The sequence below is a fragment of the Myotis daubentonii genome, chromosome 1 (assembly GCF_963259705.1).
Source record: "Myotis daubentonii chromosome 1, mMyoDau2.1, whole genome shotgun sequence".
NCBI classification, from domain to species: domain Eukaryota; kingdom Metazoa; phylum Chordata; class Mammalia; order Chiroptera; family Vespertilionidae; genus Myotis; species Myotis daubentonii.
Genome location: NC_081840.1, coordinates 187294079 through 187311380, shown reverse-complemented (window position 1 = coordinate 187311380; position 17302 = coordinate 187294079). Strand labels below are relative to the sequence as shown.

Sequence of the window (17302 nt, the reverse complement as noted above, 5' to 3'; positions counted from 1 at the left end):
TAGGGTTTTTCCAACCTTTTGTAGCAAGATGCAGTGGGAAGGGTATTGGACACTGAAAGGAAGGTCCCTATAACACCCACATAAAGAGGTAATGTGAGAAAGCCAAAGCAAGCAGAGGGATTTAAAAGCAGTCAGGACACAAGTTAACACCCTAGGCCAGTAATGGCGAACCTTTTGAGCTCGGCATGTCAGCATTTTGAAAAACTCTAACTTAACTCTGGTGCCGTGTCACATATAGAAATTTTTTGATACTTGCAACCATAGTAAAACAAGGACTTAAATTTTTTTATATTTGCAACCATAGTAAAACAAAGAGTTTATTTTATATATTTAAATGCCATTTAACAAAGAAAAATCAACCAAAAAAATGAGTTCGCGTGTTACCTCTGACACGCGTGTCATAGGTTCGCTATCACTGCCCTAGGCTTTCCATGATCTTTTCTACTGTGAGTTCTAAGCCAGAGGATCCTTCCTGATCAGAAATTACTGGAAACCTGGTTTTGAGCTCACTATAAAGATGATTCAAGAAACGCCCAACAGGGAAAGTTTTACTTAGATTAGTTGATTAATTAATGACCACATTTCAACAACTCAAGCTTACTTTGTGGATGTGAATGCATGAGTATACCCATAACCACAACCCCAGACCTTAGGTTGAAAGTTCTACTGTCAGAATTATCCTGACTTTTTTCTCTCCCCGCCACCCCCCCTCCCCCCTCCCCCTCACTACACTGGAGCAGGCAGGTGGGTCGGCAGTGGTCGCCTGGCGTTGTGGGAGCCGCTCAGTCTGCACGCTGCTTGGCCAGGCTCACGGGGGGAGGCCCTGGGGCAGGCTGGGCCCCGAGACCCCCTGCATGTCCGCAGGCCCAGTGTCGTAGCCCAGCTTCCGCATGTCCTTGGTTACCACGTTGAAGAGGAGAGTGGCAAAGCCCTGGGAGCGGACGCGGGTCACTTCCCGGCCTTCACCCTGAGCCACCCCCTTGGGGTCCGTGTACTCAGGCCTCCATCCCATGGACCAGCTTGTGAACTTGTGCAGCTTAGATGTAGATTCTGGGACAAACATGGGGATGGTCCTTTTGTGCCTGCCAGGCGAGAAAGGCACGTGCACTGCCCCGTAGCCTCGGACCACGTCGTTCCGGAACACGTCTGGCCGGTACACGCTGAGCACAATCTGTGGCCAGCCGAAGGGGTTGGTGCCTTTGAAGGTGACGTCGATGGGGAAGTTCTACACCAGTGCTTGCTGGACGTCTCGGCTCTTGGATGTGATCTGGGAGATCCCCTCCTCCAGCCCCGCGGTGGGGGCCTAGTCCTGGCCGTACACAAAGCAGTAGTTGCAGTAGAGATCATCGTACTCGGGAAACTGGGCGCTCTCCACCTGCCCACTGACCATGAGCAGGAAGACGCTAGGGCCCGCGGCCGCCATCACCTGGGGCGCAGGGAATACCCTCCTGAATTTTTTCTGAGCAACTAGGGAGATGAAAATAAAGAAACCAACAGGAAACGCATAAATCTGTGCTTCTGAAAGGAGAGGGTCACATTCTATTGGAAGAGAAGGCACTTTCCCTGTAGGAACTGCTTTCTGTGACATTCTGGGAAGTGAGTCCAGAGTAGAAAGGTCCTTTTCAGCCTGTGTCTGGACTGGTCTTCCTCTCCTGCTGGCTCCCATACATTACCACTGTCTCTACCCACCGTGAGCTCCATAGGCCAAACCACCTGGGTAATAGAATTATGCTTCTGATGGACCTGCCCACCCCCCAAACAGCTCTCCAGCCACCAATGAATACTCAGAGACCCAGATTTTTATTGACTCTGGGCCTGAACAAAAGTAGAGAACGTACAAAATTATCAAGGTTTTTGGTTAATTCTCTGGGTATGAGTTAGCAATTTCTTTCCTCTAGAATTCTAACTTTCTCCTTGTTACGGGTTGAATTATGTCCTTTCACCCATCCCTAACCCCCTGTACAAATTCATATGTTGAAGTTCTAATTCCCAATACCTTACAATGTGACCTTATTTGGAAACAGGGCTGCTGCAGGTATAATAGGTTGTGTTAAGATGAGGCCATGCTGGCCCTAACCGGTTTTGCTCAGTGGATAGAGCATCCACCTGTGGACTGGAGGGTCCCAGGTTCAATTCCAGTCAAGGGCATGTACATTGGTTGCAGACACATCCCCAGTAGGGGGTGTGCAGGAGGCAGCTGGTTGGTGGTTCTCTCTCATCGATACTTCTAACTCTCTATCCCTCTCCCTTCCTCTCTGTAAAAAATCAATAAAATATATTTAAAAAAAAAAAAAAAGATGAGGTCATGCTGGAATAGAGTGAGCCTCTAATCCATCAGTTCTCAACCTGTGGATCGCGACCCCTTTGGTGGTCGAACAACCCTTTCACAGGGATCACCTAAGACCATCCTGCATATCAGATATTTACATTTTGATTCATAACAGTAGCAACATTACAGTTATGAAGTAGCAACGAAAATAATTTTATGGTTGGGTAACAACATGAGGAACTGTATTTAAAGGGCCAGAAGGTTGAGAACCATTATGCCCTTAGGAAAATAAGAAATTTGGATACAGATACTCCCAGAGGGAAAGGAAGGTGAAGACACACAAGGAAAAGGCAGCCATCTGGTAACAGTCGGAGACAGGAGTAATGTATCTGCAAGTCAAGGAATGCCAAGGACTGCTGGCAACTAACAGAAGCTAGAAGAGGCAAGGAAGAATTCTCCAATCTCCAGAGAGAGCATGGCCCTGCTGGGACTTTGATTTCAGACTTGTAGACTCTAAAACTGTGAGACAATATTTCTGTTGTTTTAAGCTACCCAGTTGGTGGTACTTTGTTATATAGCAGCCTCAGGAAACTAGTACAGTGATCTATCACCAAAATTTGTTTAATGGTCTATCAGCTGACTTGCAAATAACCATATTGCCATAAAAAGTAAAAAGCCCAATAAGAGTTTTTGATTTGAGTCCAAAATAGTTAAGTAGACAAACAAATGAAAACTAAATTGGGTTCTCTATTGTCTTTCACCCAACAATGAACCGATCTCTGCCATATACAGAGATTTCCAAATAGTTAAATGATAAAATCAAATTCTCAATCATTATTGCCACAATAGAAGGAATAACTAATGGGCTTTGTTCAAAACAAAACCAAAATTCAATATCAGTATAGAAGGAAAAACCCTATAGAAACAGAAAATGCATAAATTTCAAGTTCTATTGACATTTAGATGCATTCCAGAAGCCAAAAGAAGGGGTGGGGGCATGCTAAGCTGGCCATGAGGTACACTTCCCCTGCAGTGCTGTCCCTCTGGTCATGTTTAGTGGATTCATGCCGGGAGCCGGTCCATTCTTGCTGTTTCAAGGGACCTGGCATATATGGAATACTGTTCTTAATATGTTTGCTCACCTTCTTGGCACTGTGTTTTAACCAAGGTCACCTCTCCGAGAAAGGTTGTTTCCCCAGGTAGGGATTTTCCCCTGAAGTTAGGGAGGGAATAAAACCTTTTAACTAAGTGCCAGGCAGGTAATTAATCACTTTAACTACAAACAATCATGCTTAAGCTGCATAATCTTTACTCCCTGGAATGGAGATAAGAAACACCCTAACCTTTGTAATAGAGATTGATAGGATTGAATCAACTGGTATAAATACAGATGTAACAAGACAGAAAGACACAGAACTTAGGAGACAGGGCTTGGAAGACAGGACCAAGACAGACAGAGCCTAGGCACAGAACCTACACAAAACGTTCTCTAGAGACTGAAGAACTTCGCTGGAGAGAGCATGCGGGAGGATCCTGGACAGGGACTGGCCTCGGAGCCTGGAGGCGGAGCCTGGCGAGAGAGCATGGCAGGGGATCCTGGACTGAACCTGACTGCGGAGATTGGCAGGAGAGCCTGACTAGAACCTGGTGACTGAACCTGACTGGAGAACCTGGACAGAACCTCTCTGGAGATCCTAAGCAGAACCTCTCTGGAGATCCAGAACAGAACTTGGCTGGAGATCCTGGCTAGGCTGCTGATCAACTGAACGCTGTCTCCGTGTCATTCCTTCTTCGCCGACTCCGTCCACGCCTTTGGGGACCCCTGGACCCACTGGGGCTGGACCCCGGCAGATTCAGATAATGTCTCCATGAGTAAAGGGATATTTTTAGGCTAAATTATGATTGATCCTCATTTAAATTTAAATGAACACATATTAAAGAGTTTTATTTAAATTGTTTTTTTAATTAAATCTTTATTGTTCAGATTATTACATTTGTTCCTTTTTTTCCCCCCCATAACTCCCCTCCTCCCAGTTCCCACCCCACCCTCCGCCCTCACTCCCCACCCACTGTCCTCATCCATAGGTGCACGATTTTTGTCCAGTCTCTTCCCACATCTCCCACACCCCTTTCCCCCCCAAGAATAGTCAGTCCATTCCCTTTCTATGTCCCTGATTCTATTATAATCAACAGTTCATTCTGTTCATCAGATTATTTATTCACTTGATTCTTAGATTCACTTGTTGATAGATGCATATTTGTTGTTCATAATTTGTATCTTTACCTTTTTCTTCCTCTTCCTCTTCTTAAAGGATACCTTTCAGCATTTCATATAATGCTGGTTTGGTGGTGATGAACTCCTTTAGCTTTTCCTTATCTGTGAAGCTCTTTATCTGACCTTCAATTCTGAATGATAGCTTTGCTGGATAAAGTAATCTTGGTTGTAGGTTCTTGGTATTCATCACTTTGAATATTTCTTGCCACTCCCTTCTGGCCTGCAAAGTTTCTGTTGAGAAATCAGCTGACAGTCGTATGGGTATTCCCTTGTAGGTAACTGAGTTTCTTTCTCTTGCTGTTTTTAAGATTCTCTCTTTATCTTTTGCTCTTGGCATTTTAATTATGATGTGTCTTGGTGTGGTCCTCTTTGGATTCCTTTTGTTTGGGGTTCTCCGCGCTTCTTGGACCTGTAAGTCCATTTCTTTCACCAGGTGGGGGAAGTTTTCTGTCATTATTTCTTCAAATAGGTTTTCAATATCTTGCTCTCTCTCATCTTCTGGCACCCCTATAATTCTGATGTTGGTACGCTTGAAGCTGTCCCAGAGGCTCCTTACACTATCCTCGCATTTTTGGATTCTTTTTTCATTTTGCTTTTCTGGTTGGATGTTTTTTGCTTCCTCGCATTTCAAATCATTGACTTGATTCTTGCGCTCCTCTGGTCTGCTGTCGGGCGTCTGTATAATATTCGTTATTTCAGTCCGTGTATGCTTAATTTCTAGTTGGTTCCCCAATATAAGATCGAGGGTCTTATTAGTTTTCGTGTAGAGCTCATTAAGTTTATCGGCAGCTTCTAAACAGTTCTTGAGAGAACTTAAAAGTGTGGTTCTGAACTCTATTTCTTCCATTGACAATTTTGTCCTGTTTCTTTGTCTCCGCATTTTGTTATGCTTCCTTGGTGCACCCCCTAGCGGTCTTTGTTCGCAGTCTTATAGATAAATCTTGATTGTTGTAGCTAATTCCAGGGAGGGTTTGACCTCCAGGCCAAGTGGCTATGAGAATCAGCTGTGTCAGCAGTGAGAGAACTTCTGTCCTCTAGGGAGGTGCTATGAAAGAAGCAGGAAGAACTTTAAAAATTGTTCAACAGAGAATTTTGAGTATAGACATATAGTCTATTAGGAATGCTGAAATAAATATTGCCATTTGTGACAACATGGAAGGATCTTGAGATTTTTTTTTAATTAAATCTTTATTGTTCAGATTATTACATTTGTTCCTCTTTTTTCCCCCCATAACTCCCCTCCTCCCAGTTCCCACCCCACCCTCCGCCCTCACTCCCCACCCACTATCCTCATCCATAGGTGCACGATTTTTGTCCAGTCTCTTCCTGCATCTCCCACACCCCTTTCCCCCCCAAGAATAGTCAGTCCATTCCCTTTCTATGTCCCTGATTCTATTATAATCACCAGTTCATTCTGTTCATCAGATTATTTATTCACTTGATTCTTAGATTCACTTGTTGATAGATGCATATTTGTTGTTCATAATTTGTATCTTTACCTTTTTCTTCTTCTTCCTCTTCTTAAAGGATACCTTTAAGCATTTCATATAATGCTGGTTTGGTGGTGATGAACTCCTTTAGCTTTTCCTTATCTGTGAAGCTCTTTATCTGACCTTCAATTCTGAATGATAGCTTTGCTGGATAAAGTAATCTTGGTTGTAGGTACTTGGTATTCATCACTTTGAATATTTCTTGCCACTCCCTTCTGTCCTGCAAAGTTTCTGTTGAGAAATCAGCTGACAGTAGTATGGGTACTCCCTTGTAGGTAACTGAGTTTCTTTCTCTTGCTGCTTTTAGGATTTTATCTTTGTCTTTTGTTCTTGGCATTTTAATTATGATGTGTCTTGGTGTGGTCCTCTTTGGATTCCTTTTGTTTGGGGTTCTCTGTGCTTCCTGGACTTGTAAGTCTATTTCTTTCACCAGGTGGGGGAAGTTTTCTGTCATTATTTCTTCAAATAGGTTTTCAATATCTTGCTCTCTCTCATCTTCTGGCACCCCTATAATTCTGATGTTGGTACGCTTGAAGCTGTCCCAGAGGCTCCTTACACTATCTTTGTATTTTCGGATTCTTTTTTCATTTTGATTTTCCAGTTGGGTGTTTTTTGCTTCTTCGCATTTCAAATCTTTGACTTGATTCTTGCGCTCCTCTGGTCTGCTGTTGGGAGTCTGTATAATATTCTTTATTTCAGTCAGTGTATGCTTAATTTCTAGTTGGTTCTTTATCACAACATCGAGGATCTCATTAGCTTTCTTGAGGATCTCACTATATTTATCGGCGGTCTCACCAGTCTTTTCGAGGGCCTTACTAAGTTTATCAGCGGCTTCTACACAGTTCTTGAGAGACCTTAAAAGTGTGGTTTTAAACTCTATATCCTCCATTTCTGTCAGTTGTGTCCTGTTTCTTTGTCTCCGCATTTTTTATGCTTTCTTGGCGCACCCCCTTGTGGTCTTTGCACGCAGTCTTGTTGTAGTTAAGCCTTGATTGTTGTAGGTAATACTGGGGGGGATTTGACCTCCAGGCCAACTGGCTGTGAGAATCAGCTGTGTCTGCAGTGGGAGAACTTCTGTCCTCTAGGGAGGTGCTAATCTAGCCTTTGCCTAAGGCTATCCCGCAAATGCCTCTGTGCAAGGCTTGGGCAGGGCGGATCCCAGGGGATCAACAGGGCAGGCGGAGTGAGCAGTTATGGCTGCTCTCAGTCCCATCCCCAGAGGCTCTGCCTCTCAGAGTCCCAGCAACCGCTGCAAACCTCGGAGAGAAAGCTGCCTCGAGTTCCGACCGATGCCAGACAGTCCCACTTCTCCCGTTTGAGTCTGGAACTGGAGCTCAGAGCCTGAGACTCCCTCCCGATTGAAACAGACAACCATGCCCTCAGCCACCAGCCCACTCTGCACGCACCTCCACACCTTTGTATTTTCCGCACTGCGCCTCCTCTGAGTCTCTGTATCTTTTCTCTTTCCTTCTAGTTGTAGAATTTCCCCTCAGCCAGCCTTCCTGTGGTTCTGGGTGATGTCCGTTATTAAGAGTTATATTTTAAATTAAATTTATTGGGGTGACATTGGTCAACATGACCTTATAGGTTTCAGTGTGGGTGAGTTTCTATGCTACAAGATCTATATATTGCACCATGTGCTCACTACCCAAAGCCAAGCATTCTTAACTGCTTTCTGCCCTTTGGTACCCGTACACCAAGGAGATGGGTGCCAGAAATAAGAAGTACTAGAAATGAAGCTTAAAGCCCCTTTAGTTTGTACATGAGGCAGGAGAAAACTGTTAAATGTAGGATTCTATGGAAAGAAAACATGGAACATAAACAAAAATACAGGGTATAGTGAGGTTTTCTTGATGGCGTATATTTGATAACTAGGGAGGGAAGGAGGGAAATAGGAAGAGGAGAAAAGAAAGAGAGGGGGCAATGTATTACTCAGTCATGTTTCTATTCTCAGGCTTAATAGTGAACAAAGAGATTTTAAAGTGGTTCCCATGGTGAGTGCCTGGCTTATAGTCAGAACTTAGTACATAAAATGTAGACAGACATAGACATATACAGGTACATAGAGAAAGACTTGGAAGAAGTACAAGATCAGAAGGGGGGAAATAGCTACCCCCAAAATTTTGTTTTCAAACTAGTAGTGAACCCTGTTGACATAGACTGATAATTGTCAGACTTAGAGACTTGAAAAGCAAGATCAAAAGTTACTAGATGATCAAAAAGAGCTCATTACCTCTTTGCTTTTGCCTACTTTATTTGCACTTATACATAATGCTGCAGCAAATAGATTGTGTTACATGAATGTTTATATATATTAGAGGCCCGGTGCACAAAATTCATGCACGGGGGTGGGGGCATCCTTCAGCCCGACCTGCACCCTCTCCAATCTGGGAGCCCTCAGGGGATGTCCTACTGACAGCTTGGGCCCGTTCCCCATGGTTCTCTGCTCTCTGCGGGGCCTGCCTGCTCCACACCATGGCAATGGCCAAGCATGCCCTGCTGGGTGCTGCCTGCGGGTGCACTTGCCTGCTGGGCTCACGTTGCCGGGGTGAAACCGCCAGCATCCTGCCCCGGCCACTATGGGCACCGCCATCTTTGTCGCAGTGTTGGAGTGACAGTTAATTTGCATATTATTCTTTTATTAGCTAGGATATATATATATATAACCCCAATATGCAAATAGACCAAACAGCAGAACAACTGAACAACCAGTCGCTATGACGTGCGCTGACCACCAGGTAGCACATGAAGAATATGGCGGGTGTCGGCAGCAGGCAGCAGGCAGCAGAGCATGGAACATGGTGGGCATTGGCCGCGGCGGGATGGTGGAGCAGGTGATCAGGGGCACCAGACCAAGGTGAGGCACCAGTCACTGTCATCGGGGCGAGCCTCTGGTGTTTACTGAAAATTCTTTGTTTCTGTGCACCGCGGTCCCACCGGGCACTCGCACCTGCTACCGGGGCCAGCCCCCCTCACACCCACTGCCAGCACCCGGCGCCAGCCCCGATTGCTCCATGCCATCAGCAGGTGAAGCAGCAGCTGCCAGCCCCGATAGCCCCTCCAGGGCTTCTCCACCTCCCCCTACTCCTGAGGGGCGATTGGGGCCAGCGGCCGCTTCTCCCACCCGCTGCTGGTGACAGGCCTGCTTACACACACTGTTGGCACTGGAGCCACCACTTGCATCCACTGCTGGCACTGGCCCTGCTCACACCAGCAGCTGGCACCGGTCCCGATTGCTCGGTGCCATCAATGGGTGTGAGTAGTGGCTGCCAGTCCCGATTGCCCCTGAGGGCTTCTCCACCTCCCACTGCTCCTGAGGGGCAATCAGGGCAGTAGCCATCACTTGCACCTGCTAACAGTGATGGTCCCTTTTGCACCTGCTGCTGGCACCAGCCCCAATCGCTTCGCGTCATCAGCAGGAGTGAATGGGGCAAGCACCATCAGTGCATGGGAACAGAGCTGCCAGCAGACAGGGGACCGGGGCCGTGGCGGGGGAGGGGGGCCAGGTGGGGTTGCAGAGGATGGGCTGAGACCTGCTCCTGTGCCCACCAAAGCCTCGCGGCCCACAGTTCCTTTCAAGGTGCACGAATTCGTGCATTGGGCCCTTAGTATTAGATAACTTTCTTACGAGCAGTTTCTGAAAGCAGAATAACTATGACAAACTATGAAATACAAGGAACTTTCATACATATTGAGCCATTCAATTTCCCCACAACAGTTCAGAAAGTCTTATCTCTTCTAAATGAGTAAAGCTCAGTTTAGTGTCTTAAGTGAAAAACAAAGCTAGGATGTGAACTGATTCTATAACTAGTTATGTAAGTTCCTCAAACCTACACTCTACTAGCTCTTTCATTCACTAGCTCCATTTGGGGGTCCTTGGAAGTGATAAAAGAATGTGATGGGGGAAACTTTAGTGTGATACCAAGGAAGTAAGGTAGTAGTAACTAGCTGCCAGCCTGGTTGCCCCACACTGCCCCCCCTGTTGGCCTGGTCACCCCTCAACTGCCCCCCCCCGCTAGCCTGGTCATCCCTCACTGCCCCCTTTGCCACCCTGGTTGCCACCAACTGTGCCCACTACTGGCCTGGTTAACCCTCACTGCCCCCCTCTGCCAGCCTGGTCGCCCCTCACTGCACCCCTGCCGGCCTGGTCACCCCACGCAGCCTGGTGTTCAGTCGTTTGGTTGTCCCTCACTAGCCCCCCTGCCAGCCTTGTCACCCCACTCAGTCTGTTTGGTTGTCTGTTAAGTTGTTTCGGATGTGACGGCCCCTGGTTCTTTATATATATAGATTCTCTCTGCTGGTAGATAGTATTGCTTAAAACAAAGTAAACAGAAATAACTAGATTTGATGACAAATACTGGGGGGAAATTACCTTAAATCAATGTTAAAACAAGGTGTGTGATTTTAATGGAAAATAAAGGTTTAGCTAAAAATTGAAAAGCAAAGAATAGCATCTATCAGGAAATTAAAAATAAAAAAGTACAGATGTGGAACTCTGCTGGAGCCCTGAAGTCACCTGAGTGAGGCTGACTCAAGCTTCTCAGCTTGTCAAAACTTAAGAGTCAAAGAAGCTGCTTTTATCCTCCAACGACCTCTGTTCAATCGGTGCAGGTGAACCATTGCACATCAACACCATGGCATCATGATCCTTGTTTCCTTATGAACATGTGTTTCCCGCTCTGCAGCATGCTGTAATTTGCTCCACAGGCTTTTCATCTGTTTCGATCAAGTGTGAAAAAGAATGGCCTGAAACACATACTAAATTCGGTGCAATTAAAATATACATGGCAGCCCAGCCAGGGTGGCTCAGCGGTTGAGCGTCAACCCATGAACCAAGAGGTCACTGATTTGACTCCCAATTAGGGCACAAGCCCAAATTGCAGGCTCAGTCAGTCCCTAGTAGGGGACATGCAGGAGGCAGCCCATCGATGTTTCTCCCTCACTGATGTTTCTATCTATCTCTCCCTGCCCCTCTCTCTAAAATCAATAAAAACCTACTTTAAAAAAGAAAATGTATATGGCAATGTGGCAAAGTCATGCCACACACTTTATACTCAGATATCCAGGGGACAAACACAGCATCTTTTACAAAACTGATCCAATCTTCCATGCTAACTGAGACATCTCTTCCTGTTTAGCTATCTCTTTGGGGGTAAGTCCTCCATCTTTTTAGAATACCTCCTCCTCCTCTTTCTCCTCTCCAATATGTTGTCTACAGATTTGATGAAAATCATGTGATTTTAACTATTAGAAGAAAGAGTACTTATGTTCCTCACCTGTAGGTCTTTATGCCTTTTCTTGGTACCTGGGGCTATGAAGTAGGTGGATATGGTTCAGCCCTGTGCATCCTATGGTGACATCTACTAACACGCGGCCGGTCACTCCTAGCCCCACAGAGCGTCATGCAGGCACCCACTGCTGAAGTCAGTGGACACAGCCATTTGTTTGTTCTCTTCCTGAGATATCTGAGCTCACATCCACAGGGAGACATAAAGGTATCCATTTCTACACATCCATTTCTACCAATACTTTGTATGCACATTTCTAAGGTTTGCTGTTCTGATAGCTTTAACATCTCACTGTTGCTTTAATTTCTCTGATTACAGCATTTGGAGTCTCACTTTATGAACTTGTTAGCCATTCAGACTCCCCTCTTTACATTGTCTTTTTGTTTCCTTAACCCACTTTCATTTGATTTCTTGTTTTTTTATTGTTGTTGATGTTTTCCTATGAATATTTTTATAATTAGATTTATAATTTTAACTTTCACAGTGAGATCATTAATTCATGCAGAATTGCATCTGTATACAATGTAAGGTAGGAATCCAAATTTCTTTTTTTTCATGAGTAAGAATTTTCCAAACGCCACTAAAATAATCTTGCATCACATTTTAATATGTCACTTCAACTGTCAGCTATATAAGTTCCCCATATACACAGGTCAATTTCTGAGCTCTTTATTCTAATCCATGTGTTTGTTCCATAACCAATAATGTTTTTTTAAATCAAATAATTATCGTGTCTTACTAGCCTCTTTTCTTTTTCAAATGTGGCTTAATTATTTGTGGACTTTTATTTTTTTAAACAGGTTTTAAAGAGTTTTACAAATTCTTCAAAAAATATAAATGGAATTTTGATGAAAATTGTATTGAGTTTGTAGATTCATTTGAGAAAAATTGACATCTTTACTACATGAAGTCAGCCTATCCATTTATTCAAAACTTCTTGTATGTTTTGAATGAAGTTTTAACTACTCCTCCACAAAGATATTGGATTTCTTTTTTAGGTTGGCTCCTAGAAATGTATTTATTTTGAGTGATATTATAAATAGCATCTTATTTCATGTATATGGCCTAGTCAGTAATTGCTGGTATAAGAAAATACTATTGATTTTTATAAATTGGTCTTATACCCAAAACTGTGCTAAACTTTCATTTTAGTTCTGTTTTTCTCTTAATTCTGTTGGAATTTCTAGTCATATGATCATTTTATCCCAAAACTGATACTATGTAACACTAATATTAAGCACTACATTGGTTGGCATGTAGTAGCATGGAGGAAAACTGCATATTCTCCCCTTTCTCTCAATCCACACACTCAAAATCATTACCAGTTGATAATAAGAAATTTTTAAAATAAAATTTAAAAGAGCCAGCAGGCCCTGGCCAGTGTACTCAATGGTTAGAGCATTGTCCTGCACACTGAAGGGTCGCAGGTTCAATTCCAAGTCAAGGGCATGGACCTGGGTTGCAAGTTTGACCCCCCAGTCCCAGTTGAGGTATGTGCAGGAGGCAACCAATCCATGTGTCTCTCTGACATTGATGTTGCTCTCACTCTTCTTCACTCCCTCCCGCCCTCCCTTCATCTCTCCATTCCACTCACTGTGAAGAACCAATAGAAAAATATCCTCCATGAGGATGAACCAAAAAAAAAAAAAAAAGAGCCAGTAGTCACAATGTGAAATTCTCTATAATTCTTTTTCTTATTCTCTTGCTTGGCTTAACTTTTCTTTTACCTTTTTGTTTTCAGATTTTGAATTACTTGAATTTTATATATGCTATTTTATAATTTTGGTTATAGTTACTCTTATAATTTCCACATGCATAATTTGACATAAAATCTGGAACAACTTATCTTTCTTCTTCTCCCTGAATAGTTAAAGGTCTTTAAATGTCTTCATTTTATCATTGCCCTTAAATTAGTTTAGTTGGATATACTAGATGGGCAACTCTGCTTTTTAAAAGCTATTCCCCTTCTTCCTATGTCCTCTGTTGTTGCCATGAAGACGTCTATTGCCAGTCTAATCACCTACCTTCATAGATAATGTCTTTTCTTCTCTTTGCAGTGTTTTAGGTTTTTTTCAATTTTCTGTCTTTGGTGTTCTGCAGTTTGATTCTGAATGTGCCCAAGTGTAAATTTATTCATTCATTCAGTCAGTCAGTCAGTCAGTCTTCCTTGGAGCTCACCACAAAATTCAAGTTTGAACTGATTGTTAACCTGCTAGACAGAAGTTCAATTACGACACTGACATATGAGGAGCTCCCTGAAGTTGTACTATCAAGTCATTCCAGTCTGGAAAACTGTCCATTCAGCCCTCGCTAGCTTTCCCCACTACAGAATCATTAAACTGAGTAAAACATGCTGGTGACATGCCTTTGGCTTTTATCATAGGTCAGCATTAGCCGCATACATAACGTTTTTGTATTGTCTGTAAATCGGAGTTGAAAACACTAGGTTACAAAACCAAGATGTGAACGGTTCCAAATTTCTCCACCTCCACCCCCACATGCTAATCTTGCTCTCCTTCCATCCCGGCTCTGAGAAACAGAAGTATGTTTTCCCCTTCCAAGTTCACCCACCTTTTTCTCCCACTATCTCTGACGCTTGACTCAGTAATTACACCTTCCCTGCGAGGTTATGTAAGCCTTTTCCATTCCACCCACTCCTTCCTTACAGGTAAAGACAATTCAAGTTTCGCACTTTCTAAAAAATGAAAACTTTCCTATCTCCTTTCTTGTCCCTCAAGCTAATGACCTCTCCTTGCCACCCCCACAGCCAAACTTCAGAAGGAGGGAGAGCTCTCCTATATCACCCCTCCGCCCACAGACACCGATTCCATTCCAGCTCTGCCACAATTTGGCTCTCTCCCCCACTACGCACTGAAACCACTCCAGGCAAGATTACTCACGACTTCCTGACCTCTAAAACCAAAGGAGTCTTTTCAGGACAAATCCTAGTTGGATTCTCAAAGGCTTTGGACATCTTGGCCTAATTTGTCCTTTTTTACTTTATGATCATCACTCTCAGAATTGTTTTTTTACATCGCTTCTCCTTGAGTTGCTTTTCATGCTGTACTCTACCCTCCTTGAGTGAGGGAGATCTACAGGGTGTTTCTGGTCCTCTTCTCATACCCATGTCTATGGCTTCATCTGGTACTTACAAATTAAAGGCTCTGAAATAGCTGCCTCACATCCTTACCTCTCTCCTGAGCACCAGACCTCATTAACTGAATGCCCAACAGCATCCCAAACGCACTGTGTCCAAACACAAGTCCTTCTCTTTTTCTCTCAGACTTTCTCTTTCTCTTCTATTCCCTGTATTGATAAGTGCCATTATCAGTTTCTGCTCAAGTTTAGAGCAGGGCAATTCTCTAGTCCAGTGCTGTCCAATAGAACTTTCTGTGATGATAGGAATGTTCTGTGTCTGTGGTGACCAAAAGGGCAGTACTAGCCAATTGTGACCATCGGGCACTTGAGATGTGACTAGCATGACTGAGAAAATGATTTTGTACTGCATTTAATGTTAATTAATTTACATTTAAATAGCCATGTGTGGCTGCCCTATTAAGAAGCCCAACTGTATTCTTTCCTCTCACCTAAATTACTTCAGGTCACCCACAGAGTCTTTCTCCTAAATTTATCCTGAAAAGGTCATTCTCAAAGCAATCCCTCTTTCCTGTCTCCACTGTTGTCATTTGAAAACACCAATCTGTTTATGACCATTTCCTGTCTCAAATGTGTTCATTAACCTCACATTTTATATTGTATAAAAGATAATATCTGAACTGCTAGTTGTAGCATATAAAGCCTTCCATGATCTGGCCTGCCTTCCTTTCAGCTACTTTCTTACCACTACCACCACCATCACACACACACACACACACACATACACACACACACTCCATGAGAGGCATACTCGGCTCTCTCTTCTTTCCTGTGTGCACAGAATACCTCTAAGCTCTTGCACACTGTGTACTTGACCTAATTTATACTTTTCTCTCTCTCTCTCAATTCCATGAATTTCTACTCAAACTAAAGAAACCAGATCAGATGCTACTTCCTGCCTACATTTGTTTGTATATCTATTCTCCTCTGGAAAAAAACAACGTTCTGTGGAATACTTCCATTTGTGAATGAATAAATGAATGAATGATCACAAAATTACAACAATTTCTTCTGTAATTAGAGACCCAAAGTGTACTACCTGAAAAACTTGAGTGCCTCCTTTATTTTAGATAGCTAAAATTATAAGCTTATATATTTTTTCTTTATTGTCTGTGTAAGCCATCAATTTTCTTTTTCTTTTTTAAATATTTTATTGATTTTTTACAGAGAGGAAGGGAGAGAGATAGAGAGTTAGAAACATCAATGAGAGAAAAACATCGATCAGCTGCCTCCTGCACATTCCTTACTGGGGATGTGCCTGCAACCAAGGTACATGCCCTTGACCGGACTCGAACCTGGGACCTTTGAGTCCACAGGCTGACGCTCTATCCACTGAGCCAAACCGGTTAGGGCAATTTTCTCTTTTTTTAATATATTTTATTGATTTTTTACAGAGAGGAAAGGAGAGGGATAGAGAGTTAGAAACATCGATGAGCGAGAAACATCGAACAGCTGCCTCCTGCACACCCCCTACTGGGGATGTGCCCGCAACCAAGATACATGCTCTTGACCGGAATCAAACCTGGGACCCTTCAGTCCACAGGCCGACGCTCTATCCACTGAGCCAAACCGGTTATGACTAAGCCATCAATTTTCATGTGTATTTTTTATAACTGAATTTTGGCAAATCACATTTAACCTCTAGGTCTATCACTTATTATCCCTGCAACATAATCCCTCTAAGCCCAAATTTTCCCATCTGAAAAGCGGGGACAATTGTGTGGAGATGATGAGTAGTGGAGAGAGAGACGGGGAGGGAAGGAGAGGAGAAGAGAGGAGAGGAGAGGAGAGGAGAGGAGAGGAGAGGAGAGGAGAGGAGAGGAGAGGAGAGGAGAGGAGAGGAGAGGAGAGGAGAGGAGAAGAGGAGAAAGCAAAAGAGAAAAGAGAAGGGAGGGAAGGCAGGAACATGCAGTGAACCATTAGGTGGAGGAAACTCTCCCAGACCTCCCCAGGTGATCACAGGAATACACAGATGCCAATGATACTACCAATTTGGGTGGAAGTTTCACAAGATCTAAGAAGCATCTCATTTTTAATGATCTCTGTGAAGAGAGGCAAGTTGTAAGTCAAATCTCAGACAACCCTGGATGTTAGATCAGAGCTTGGTCCAAGGCATCCCTGAAAACCAATTCCCCAATCTATGTCTGACTACACTTCTACATGGATCGTTCTGATTCTAAGTTTGGTCTGCAGACCATAATTATAAATTCATTTCTCTGCAAGCCTAGTCTATAAGTGATAGGGTTTTCATGAGGATCAACAAGATCTTAATGCAATAATCCTGTTAAAGTGTTTAGCACAGAGCCTCACCCATAATAATGATTCAATATGTGGTAGCTATGATTATTATTTGTGACATTCAATACTTCTGCATATCCTGAAACTGCAATATATTTTGAGTGCCAAATCATAAATTTCTTTTGCTGAAGTGCCGAGAAGTCAGACTGGAAAGGAACTAATGGCTGAAATATGTATGTGTGCAGCACTTATCAAAGCTGTCTTTTTATTTTTGTGGTAATCTGATCAATATCTGCCTTCCTTGCTAGAATGTAATCTCCATGAAGGCAGGGCCCACCAATTTTGGATTATCATTTGGTCCCTAGTATTTATCAAAGTGCCAGGAACATGGGAAGAACTCAGTAAATATTTGCTGAGGTATTTTTTTCACTTATTTAAAAACATCCCAACACTATGCTAGAAATTAGGGATAAAAACACCTCAAAAAGTCTTCTGCCATTGATGATCTCTAGTCTATTCAACAGGTCCCTAAATCAAATGAATGATTACAATACAACAAAGTAGGAGAACCAAGATGGCGGCATAG

The 17302-nt window shown here is 43.4% G+C and overlaps 1 pseudogene; it reads right to left on the bottom strand.

Moving 5' to 3' along the window:
* Positions 1–717: 717 nt before the first annotated feature.
* LOC132227278 (B9 domain-containing protein 1-like) lies at positions 718–1439 on the bottom strand (annotated as a pseudogene).
* Positions 1440–17302: the final 15863 nt, after the last annotated feature.